The following is a 9,155-nucleotide window of genomic DNA, read 5'->3' as shown; positions in this document are numbered from 1 at the left end:
ACATCTATCCCAGCTGGCACAGAGCGCACCTCCACAGCCTACAGGTCGCAGATTCGATAGCCCAGGTTATTCAGGAGCAGGTCAGAGCTCCAAGGCTTCAGGTTCGCGGACAGACAGGGGTTCTGGTCAGACGAGGCCACCTCGGCCTCAGTGTTCTTACTGTGGCAGATACCATCCTGGGGAGTGCTACAGAGCCACCGGTGCATGTTTTTCTTGTGGCCGTCAGGGCCATTCTGTGAGAGATTGCCCGTATAAGGGTAGTTCGGGTGGTGCAGCGCAGCCTACTGGATCAGCCGCCGGGTCTTCATCTTCATCAGTGGCAATGCGCCCTACGGGGCCAGGTACTTCAGCACCAGCAGGTCGCGGCAGAGGCCATGGTGGAGCTTCTGGCACTAGCGGTCCTTCGAACCGCATTTATGCTCTGTCCAGCCGCCAGGATCAGGAGGCATCGCCTAATGTCGTTACAGGTACATTATCGGTTCTCTCTCGGTCTGTGTATGCATTGATTGATCCAGGTTCGACCTTGTCATATATTTCGCCTCTGGTTGCTAGTAAAATTGGTATAACATCTGAACCTATAGAGCCGTTTGAGGTAGCCACACCGATTGGGGACTTTATTGTAGCAAAGCAGGTATATAAAAACTGTTCCGTAATTGTATGTGGCCGTGACACTAAGGCAGATCTGGTGGAGTTAGATATGGTCGAGTTCGATGTTATTATGGGAATGGACTGGCTAGCCTCCTGTTATGCTAATGTTGACTGCCAAAATAAGGTAGTTCGTTCCAGTTTCCCGGGGAGCCAGTTATAGAATGGGCCGGTAATACAGTATCGCCGAAAGGTAAGTTTATTTCATACCTTAAGGCAAAGAAAATGATCAGAAAGGGTTATTTTTATCATCTGGTTCGGGTACAAGACTTGACAGCAGAAACGCCGACTCTTCAGTCAGTTCCCGTGGTTAATGAATTTCCGGATGTATTCCCAGATGAGCTTCCAGGCCTCCTCCGGAGCGGGAGATAGATTTTTCTATTGATTTGCTTCCAGATACTCAGCCGATATCTATTCCCCCGTACAGAATGGCACCGGCAGAATTGAAAGAACTGAAAGAGCAGTTGAAGGATCTGTTAGAAAAAGGCTTTATCAGGCCCAGTACTTCGCCTTGGGGGGCCCCGGTATTATTTGTGCGTAAGAAAGACGGGTCGCTGCGTATGTGTATTGATTATCGGCAGCTGAATAAGGTAACTATAAAGAATAAATACCCCCTCCCCAGAATTGATGACTTGTTTGATCAGTTGCAGGGCGCCAGATATTTTTCGAAGATAGATCTTCGGTCAGGCTATCATCAGGTACGGGTACGAGAGGCCGATATTCCTAAGACAGCATTCCGGACCAGATATGGGCATTATGAATTCAGAGTTATGTCTTTTGGGCTGACTAATGCTCCTGCGGTATTCATGGATTTAATGAACCGGGTATTCAGGCCATTCTTAGACATGTTCGTAATTGTATTTATCGATGATATCCTGGTTTATTCTCGGTCCGAGGCAGAGCACGCAGATCATCTGAGAGCGGTACTTGGGGTACTTCGGCATCGGAAATTATATGCAAAATTTTCTAAATGTGAATTTTGGCTGGCTTCAGTGGCATTCCTGGGGCATATTATTGCAGCTGATGGTGTCCGGGTGGATACACAGAAGATTGAGGCCGTGAAAAATTGGCCCAGACCCACGACGCCCACAGAGGTACGTAGTTTCCTGGGGTTAGCTGGCTATTACAGAAGATTTGTGGAAAAGTTTGCTTCGATTTCAGCGCCTTTGACAAGGCTAACTCAGAAGGGAGCCAAGTTCCAGTGGACTGATGCTTGTGAACGAAGCTTCCAGTTGCTGAAAGAGAAGCTGACTACAGCCCCAGTTCTGACTCTTCCAGAGGGACCCGATGGATATGTTATTTATTGTGATGCTTCTGGCGTGGGATTGGGCTGTGTATTGATGCAGCACGGCAGAGTTATAGCTTATGCTTCTCGGCAATTGAAAAAGCATGAAAAGAATTATCCTACTCACGATCTGGAGCTTGCAGCGGTGATCCATGCCCTGAAGATACGGAGACATTATTTATATGGCGTTCATGTTGATATCTATACAGATCATAAGAGTCTCCAGTATATTTTTAGGCAGAAAGAGCTTACTTTGCGGCAGCGGAGGTGGCTGGAGCTCCTGAAAGACTATGATGTGGATATTCTGTATCATTCGGGAAAGACTAATGTTGTTGCAGCTGCGCTTAGCCGGAAATCTATGGGAAGCTTGGTAGATTTACAGCCAGACAGGAGAGAGATAGTACGTGACATTTATCAGTTGGCTAATCTTGGGGTTCGTCTGGCCGATTCTGGAGGTACACGGATTTCTGTCCGAGGGGTTTCTGAATCATCTATTAAGGAAGATATCAAGCGGCATCAATATGAAGATCCTGTTTTGGCACGATACAGAGACACAACCTATGATAAGGAGAAGAATCCGTTCGAGTTCACTCCGGACGGGACTTTATTATTTAAGGGCAGGTTGTGTGTACCTGATATTGCAGGCCTTCGGCAGCAGGTTATGAGCGAGGCACATTATGCTCGCTATTCGGTCCATCCTGGGTCTACGAAGATGTACCATGATCTCCGATGCTTATACTGGTGGGATGGCATGAAACGGGACATCGCCGAGGTCATCGCCCAGTGTCCCAATTGTCAGCAGGTCAAGATTGAACATCAGAAACCGGGTGGACTGTTGCAGGAAATGGAAATCCCGACGTGGAAGTGGGAGATCATTATTATGGACTTCATTACAGGGTTGCCTCGCACTCCACGGAAGTATGATTCCATCTGGGTTATTGTTGATAGGCTGACAAAATCAACCCATTTTCTCCCCGTCAGAACTACTTATTCCGCCGAGGATTATGCCAGGCTTTATATTAAAGAAATAGTGAAGCTTCATGGAGTTCCTATATCTATTATCACTGACAGAGGTGCTCAGTTCACAACGAACTTCTGGAGATCTTTTCAGGAAGGATTAGGGACTCAGCTGAGCCTGAGCACAGCTTTTCATCCTCAGAGTGACGGACAGGCCGAGCGCACTATCCAGACACTTGAAGATATGTTGCGGGCCTGTGTTATTGATTTCAGAGGTAGCTGGGAGGATCACTTGCCATTGATTGAATTTGCTTACAACAACAGTTACCATTCCAGCATCCAGATGGCTCCGTACGAGGCTTTGTATGGCAGGAAATGCAGGTCACCCATCGGCTGGTTTGATATTGGCGAGACAGAGTTAATCGGCCCGGATATGATTCAGCAGGCCGTTGATAAGGTGAAACTTATCCGAGAACGACTATTGGCAGCCCAGAGTCGACAGAAATCATACGCTGATAAACGACGTCGTCCTTTGGAATTCCAGGTTGGTGATTGGGTATTTCTGAAGGTATCGCCTATGAAAGGCATAATGCGGTTCGGCAGAAAGGGCAAACTTAGTCCGCGTTATATTGGGCCTTATCTGATTGTGCGGAAAATTGGAAATGTCGCCTATGAGTTAGACCTGCCATCTGATTTGGAAGCGGTACATCCGGTATTCCATGTGTCTATGCTCCGCAAATGCATTGGTGATCCCTCCAGAATATTTTCTGCGGATGTTATTCAGGTGACGGAGCAGTTATCTTATGAGGAGCAGCCCGTAGCTATTTTGGACCGCCAGGTAAGAAAGCTCCGGAACAAAGATGTAGCCTCTGTTAAGGTGCTGTGGCGGAACGATAATTGGGAGGAAATGACCTGGGAGGCCGAAGAGGAGATGAAGAAGAAATATCCTCATTTGTTCCCTACGGCCACAGGTAATCCTGAATCCTTACTTAATTCTGTTTCAATAATGAATGTGCGTCATATGTGATGACTATAAACATAAACTCCCCCAAAGTATTCTCAGACCCTATAAGATTAATTTAACATTCGAGGACGAATGTTCTAAAGGGGGGGAGGATGTTATATCCCGTGTTTTAACACGTTGGAAAAATTTGGAAATATTCTTGACTTGTAAGAAATAAGGTCATAACTAAATTTTATTTGACATAGGAGTTGTGTATGAAAGAATATTAATGTGAAAGTGTTGACTAAGGCTAAGGGCAAAACGGGGAATTTCGGAAATTAATTTCGGGAATTGCAAAAATAAAATTTGTAGCCAATTGGGCTTGTAAAATAAGAAGTAAAATGAGGCCCAAAAATTTTGTAGGTGGCCGGCCAAGCCAATGGCCCAAGCCCATGATTTTATTAATACCATGTGACAATTTAATTAAGGGACTATTATATACATTATAAAGTTCAAGAAAAATTAGAAGAGAAAGAACAAAACAAAGAGAGAGCAAGAGAAAAGGGGTTTCGGGTTTGGCCCTTGGAAATTCACCCTAAAAAATCTCCCTCTAAAAATTAATTTGTTGTTGAATTCCTACTAATTTAAGGTCCCTTTTCAACTTGGTGTAGTTGGTTTGGAAGAAAGAGGCCTTGGTTCATCAATTTGATCATTTGTCCAAGTGAAGAAGACTAGAGGAAAAGGTAAGAATTTATCCCTTATTCTTGTGTTATAAAGTTTTGTTTGTGTTGTAGTATGTGGGAATGAGTTGATTGTACGGAAAAATGGAAGTTTACCAAGTGGGTATGTATATAGGCATGTGGCCGTGTATATATGTATGTGTATAATTATAATGTGTTGAATTTATATCATATTCTAGTTGTGGTTGAGGTGAAATGCATATTGGAAATGAAAGTTGAATGAATTTGATAGAAGTTGAAAAATAGTGATGTAGCCGTGGGGTGTCTTTGGTAGAATGAGAATGAATCAATTTTGTTTAGCAAGTTAGTAGTGTTGTTGTGATGTTTGCAAGGTACATGAAAGTAAAGCGATATAAGTTTGTTATGAAATGGAATGTAGAAGTTTATGTCGTTTTAGAATGATTTTACGACATTATGAAAATGAAGTTATTAAGTTGCAAATTATGATGAGTATTGATGAAGTTGGAAGCTAGAAACATATTATGAATATGTTTGTTAAAGATTAGAAGTTTTGAGTGAATTATGACATTGGCGAAAAAGTTGTATATTGTGTATATCGTGTGTATAACTTGAGGAAAGGATATGAAATGTTTCTAAATCTATACTGTGATAACCTTGATTGACATTGAGTGTGAAATCATTGATATTAGTTTGAAAGTTTGGGTTGGAGAGAAGGTTATGGCAATTGTCGGCAAGTAGAACTAGTTGTGCCATATTATGTTTTTGATGTTCGTTGTTGATGTTGATGTTGTTGTTTGGGTTGTTGTTGATGATTCTGAGCCGAGTTGAATTCTCGGGAGTGCTATATGTATAGGGGAAGTGCTGCCGAAATTTCGGTCGACAAGTATGAGTTGAATTGAATTCGTAACATCTATAACTTACAATTGGTAAATGTGACCAGTTACAGATTTTCGACGAAACGGAGAGTGAGCTTGGATAGGCTTAAAAAGCTCAAAAGGTATGTAAAGCTACCCCGATCCTTCTTTTGGCATGTCTAAGTATTTTAGGATCGGATTCGGGCCTCAAAAGACCTTCTTGGCCATCGGAATCCGCAAGCGAAAATCTCTGTTTTTCCTTCAGTAGAATTGAACCATTTTGATATGCTTTCCCTGAAATTATGCAAACTTTCTCTAAACTCCTTGAAAAGCTATAGAATGTCCGTAGAACCTTTATCGGTGACCCCATAAGCTTAAAGGGCGTAATTTGAGCCCACCGCCTTGCTTGCTCCGAGGTGGGCCCGCTATTCCCGGTTTTAACCTTAATGTACTAAAGTCTCCTTTTCGAACGATTTTTGAAAGAAACGTTTCGACTACCCTTTTAATTAGCTAACGAATATGGTTTTAAATATTCTATTAAGTCTGATAAATTATTTTGACACTCGGAACAACTTCAGGAAGGTTATACTTCTGTAATTTATTATGATGTCCGAAATGCTTTTATTATGATCCCGTCTGACTTCATTGGATTTGTTTGCCCTTGATATGCCTCATTGAGTCCTTGAAAACATTTATGATATTTTAATTGCATTAGTCTCTCACTACTCCATTCGTGGATGCCCCAATGATTTCCACACTGGCCAGGATATGTTGTCAAGCGTAATCCTCTGCATTGTTCGCCGTGCCTCGATGTGAGGGGGCAGGTACACGCGTACATGGGTTTGTGGAGTATGCTGTGCCATGTACGCTCGCTCTGATATGATTTGCTATGGCCATCTGATATGACATACTATGTTACGGGGTTATGCCCCTATTCTGATTCTTCTGTGTTGTGGCACCAGCGTCGGGAGGGTGGCCACGTTCTGTCTGCCGAGTCCCTTGGCAGGGGCCGGATTTGATATGACATATGTTTCTGTACACACTCTGCATGTTTTGAAAATATGCAGAGTGGGATTTTCTGCTCACTTTCTGTACGTTCTGTACCAGTTATGATTTTGTTTCTGTAATTCAGGCTTTACATATTCAGTACATATTTCGTACTGACCCCCTTTCTTCGGGGGCTGCGTCTTCATGCCGCGAAGGTACCGACGACAGGTTTGCTGATCCGTCCGCTTAGGATCTCATTCTGCTATTTTTGGAGCGCTCTTTTATTCAGAGCCATCTTTTGGTACAATCTGTTACTTCTATATGTGTATATTCTCGTTCATGGGTACGGCAGGGCCCTGTCCCGCCATATGATTCTGTTGGTCAATTTAGAGGTCTGTAGACATGTTTGTGGGTTGGGATCCTTTTGTACAGCTGTGTGTATATGTTGTGTTTGGGCGATCCCATTCGCCGCGGCGGCCGGTCCGCATATATTTAAATGTTACTCTGTTGGCCCTGTGTGGCCTTTGTTGGTATTTTCTGCGTGCAGGGTATATGGGATAGTCCGTAAAACAAAGGAAACTCTGCCGAAATTTTTCTGGAAATTAGCTAAATTATAAATAAAGCCTCATCGGCTTCTGCTGTATATTAGAATGTGTTTGAGTGCCCAGATCGGGCACTAGTCACGGCCTACGGGGTTGGGTCGTGACAATGTAACACGGACTATTACGGGGTGTAACTCAATATCCATACCGTCCTGAAGTGAGGCCGTCATACAACTATTAATCAGGTGGGGCCCAAGCCCTATCAGAAAATGATGTACCCTATCTTCCATTTCAGCAACAACTGCTGGGGCATATCTGGCCAAAGAGTTAAACTTCAAACTATATTCTCGAGCACTCATATTATTCTGGCGAAGCGATAGGAACTCATCAACCCTAGTGAATCTCGGCGGTCAAATAATGAGCCCAGAAGGTCCTGGTGAACTCGAACCATACTACTGGAGGTGCATTCTGGCCCCTCGACTGTAGCCAAGATTCATACCATACTGCTTCCACATCCCACAATCTATAAGAAGACAACTCTATTTATTCTGTATCAGAGGCATGTATTACCCTCAAAGCACGGCCCATTTGATCTATAAAGTCCTAGGGGTTCTCCTTCCGGTTTGACCCCGTGAAAACCGAATAATCCAAATTAAGAAAATCACAAACGCTAGAACTGACAGCCCTATCCGATAGGCCATCGTGCTGTTGAGTCTGAGCGGCTATCAATCAAGTCAATAACCGGACTTCATCTCGCAAGTCCTGATATTAAGCCACAGGGGGAGGAGCTAGAGGCTGAGGAGCCGGAGGGACTGGAGACCTACCATGCTCTTTTGCAACTAGAGGAATAGGGGTAGCATACGAGGGAGTGGCGCTCTGAGCCTCGCTATGTCGACTTGGCAAGTACCTTCCCCAGCAGTGTATAGTATTTTGCCGACTTTCTTCTTTCTCGGAGGCATCGCTAAAAATTAAACAGGGAAAGATTAGATAGTTACATTCTTAACTTGGCTCTATCATACGATCTGGAAAATGAAGAAAAGTTACTTCATAAATGCCCTGTAGCATCTTGATATAGATATGGTGCATGAAATACCGATAGCGAGGACTCTCCTAGACACGACTCGTAAACATCCCTAGGACTGACCTTCTCTGATACCAAGTTTGTCACACCCCAGCAAGGGGCATAACGGGAACCTACCTATAGGCGGGATACCACCTGGTGTAACAGTTACCATGATTATCATATAGCGATTATTCGATATAATGTGACTCAAATATGACTCAAAATATACCTACACGCAGAAATGGCCCAATCATAGAAATATGCAATGATCCATCATATTTACATATGTACATACGCGAGCCAACAAGGAAGCTATAAACATCATACTAGTCATAAAGCCGGCAAGGCTATCAGGAGAACATCAAAACCAAAAAAGTCCGAAGAGGCCGTACATAACATCTACATATACCCAAAATGTTAATGAGCCTGTAAGAATGAACATACAAAATAAAAATAGTCGAGACAGGGCCCCGATGTACCCATAGCATATGAACATATATCATGATAAAATAAGTATACCAAAAGATAGCTAGTCCGGAGTAGTGGCACTTGCTGACACCTGCTGAAGCTGGAAGTCCTACTATGGCTGTGGGGTTCCACTATACCTATCAGGACCTGCAACACAAAATGCAGCGTCCCATGCAATGGGAAGTCAGTACGGATAAAAGTACTGAGTATGTAAAGTAGGAAACAATAACGTAAGTAAGGAATAAATATAAAAGGATAGAAGTAGCATGAGCCATCTGAGAACGTACAATATGCAATGCATGAGTTTGAAACACATATGCAAACATACATATAATAGCATCATCATCGTGTCTTCATCATCATCCCGCATCCAGGGAAACGCCATAACATGCCCACTACAATGGTGTGAACATCTAAGTGCCTTCCTGGCCGACTATAGCACGGTGCGATGTAGTAAAATAGTGAATACATATATATACATAATGCATGAGGAGCCAATGAACTAACATTAGGCCTTTTGTAATGACGTAAGGTCTGTAACCTCCGAATGAATTATGAAATTCGTATCGAACTGAAAGAAATAACTTAATTAGGATAAACATGTTAATATTTCAAGAATCATTGGTGAAGTATATCAAACTAATTGGGGAAAACAAGTAATTAATTCAATAGAGAACATCTATAAGAAGTGATACATGAATGGAGTAGAA

General features: G+C 43.1%; 1 long non-coding RNA gene across 1 annotated transcript; it reads left to right on the top strand.

Moving 5' to 3' along the window:
- The first annotated feature begins 323 nt into the window (after nt 1-323).
- LOC132629434 (uncharacterized) lies at nt 324-6,708 on the top strand. The gene is made up of 3 exons (XR_009578230.1): nt 324-467; nt 5,478-5,528; nt 6,588-6,708. It is a non-coding gene; the product is annotated as an uncharacterized LOC132629434 (long non-coding RNA).
- The last annotated feature ends 2,447 nt before the right edge of the window (nt 6,709-9,155 follow it).

This window comes from Lycium barbarum, chromosome 2 (genome assembly GCF_019175385.1).
Source record: "Lycium barbarum isolate Lr01 chromosome 2, ASM1917538v2, whole genome shotgun sequence".
NCBI lineage: Eukaryota > Viridiplantae > Streptophyta > Magnoliopsida > Solanales > Solanaceae > Lycium > Lycium barbarum.
This window is presented reverse-complemented; position numbering and strand designations above follow the sequence as displayed.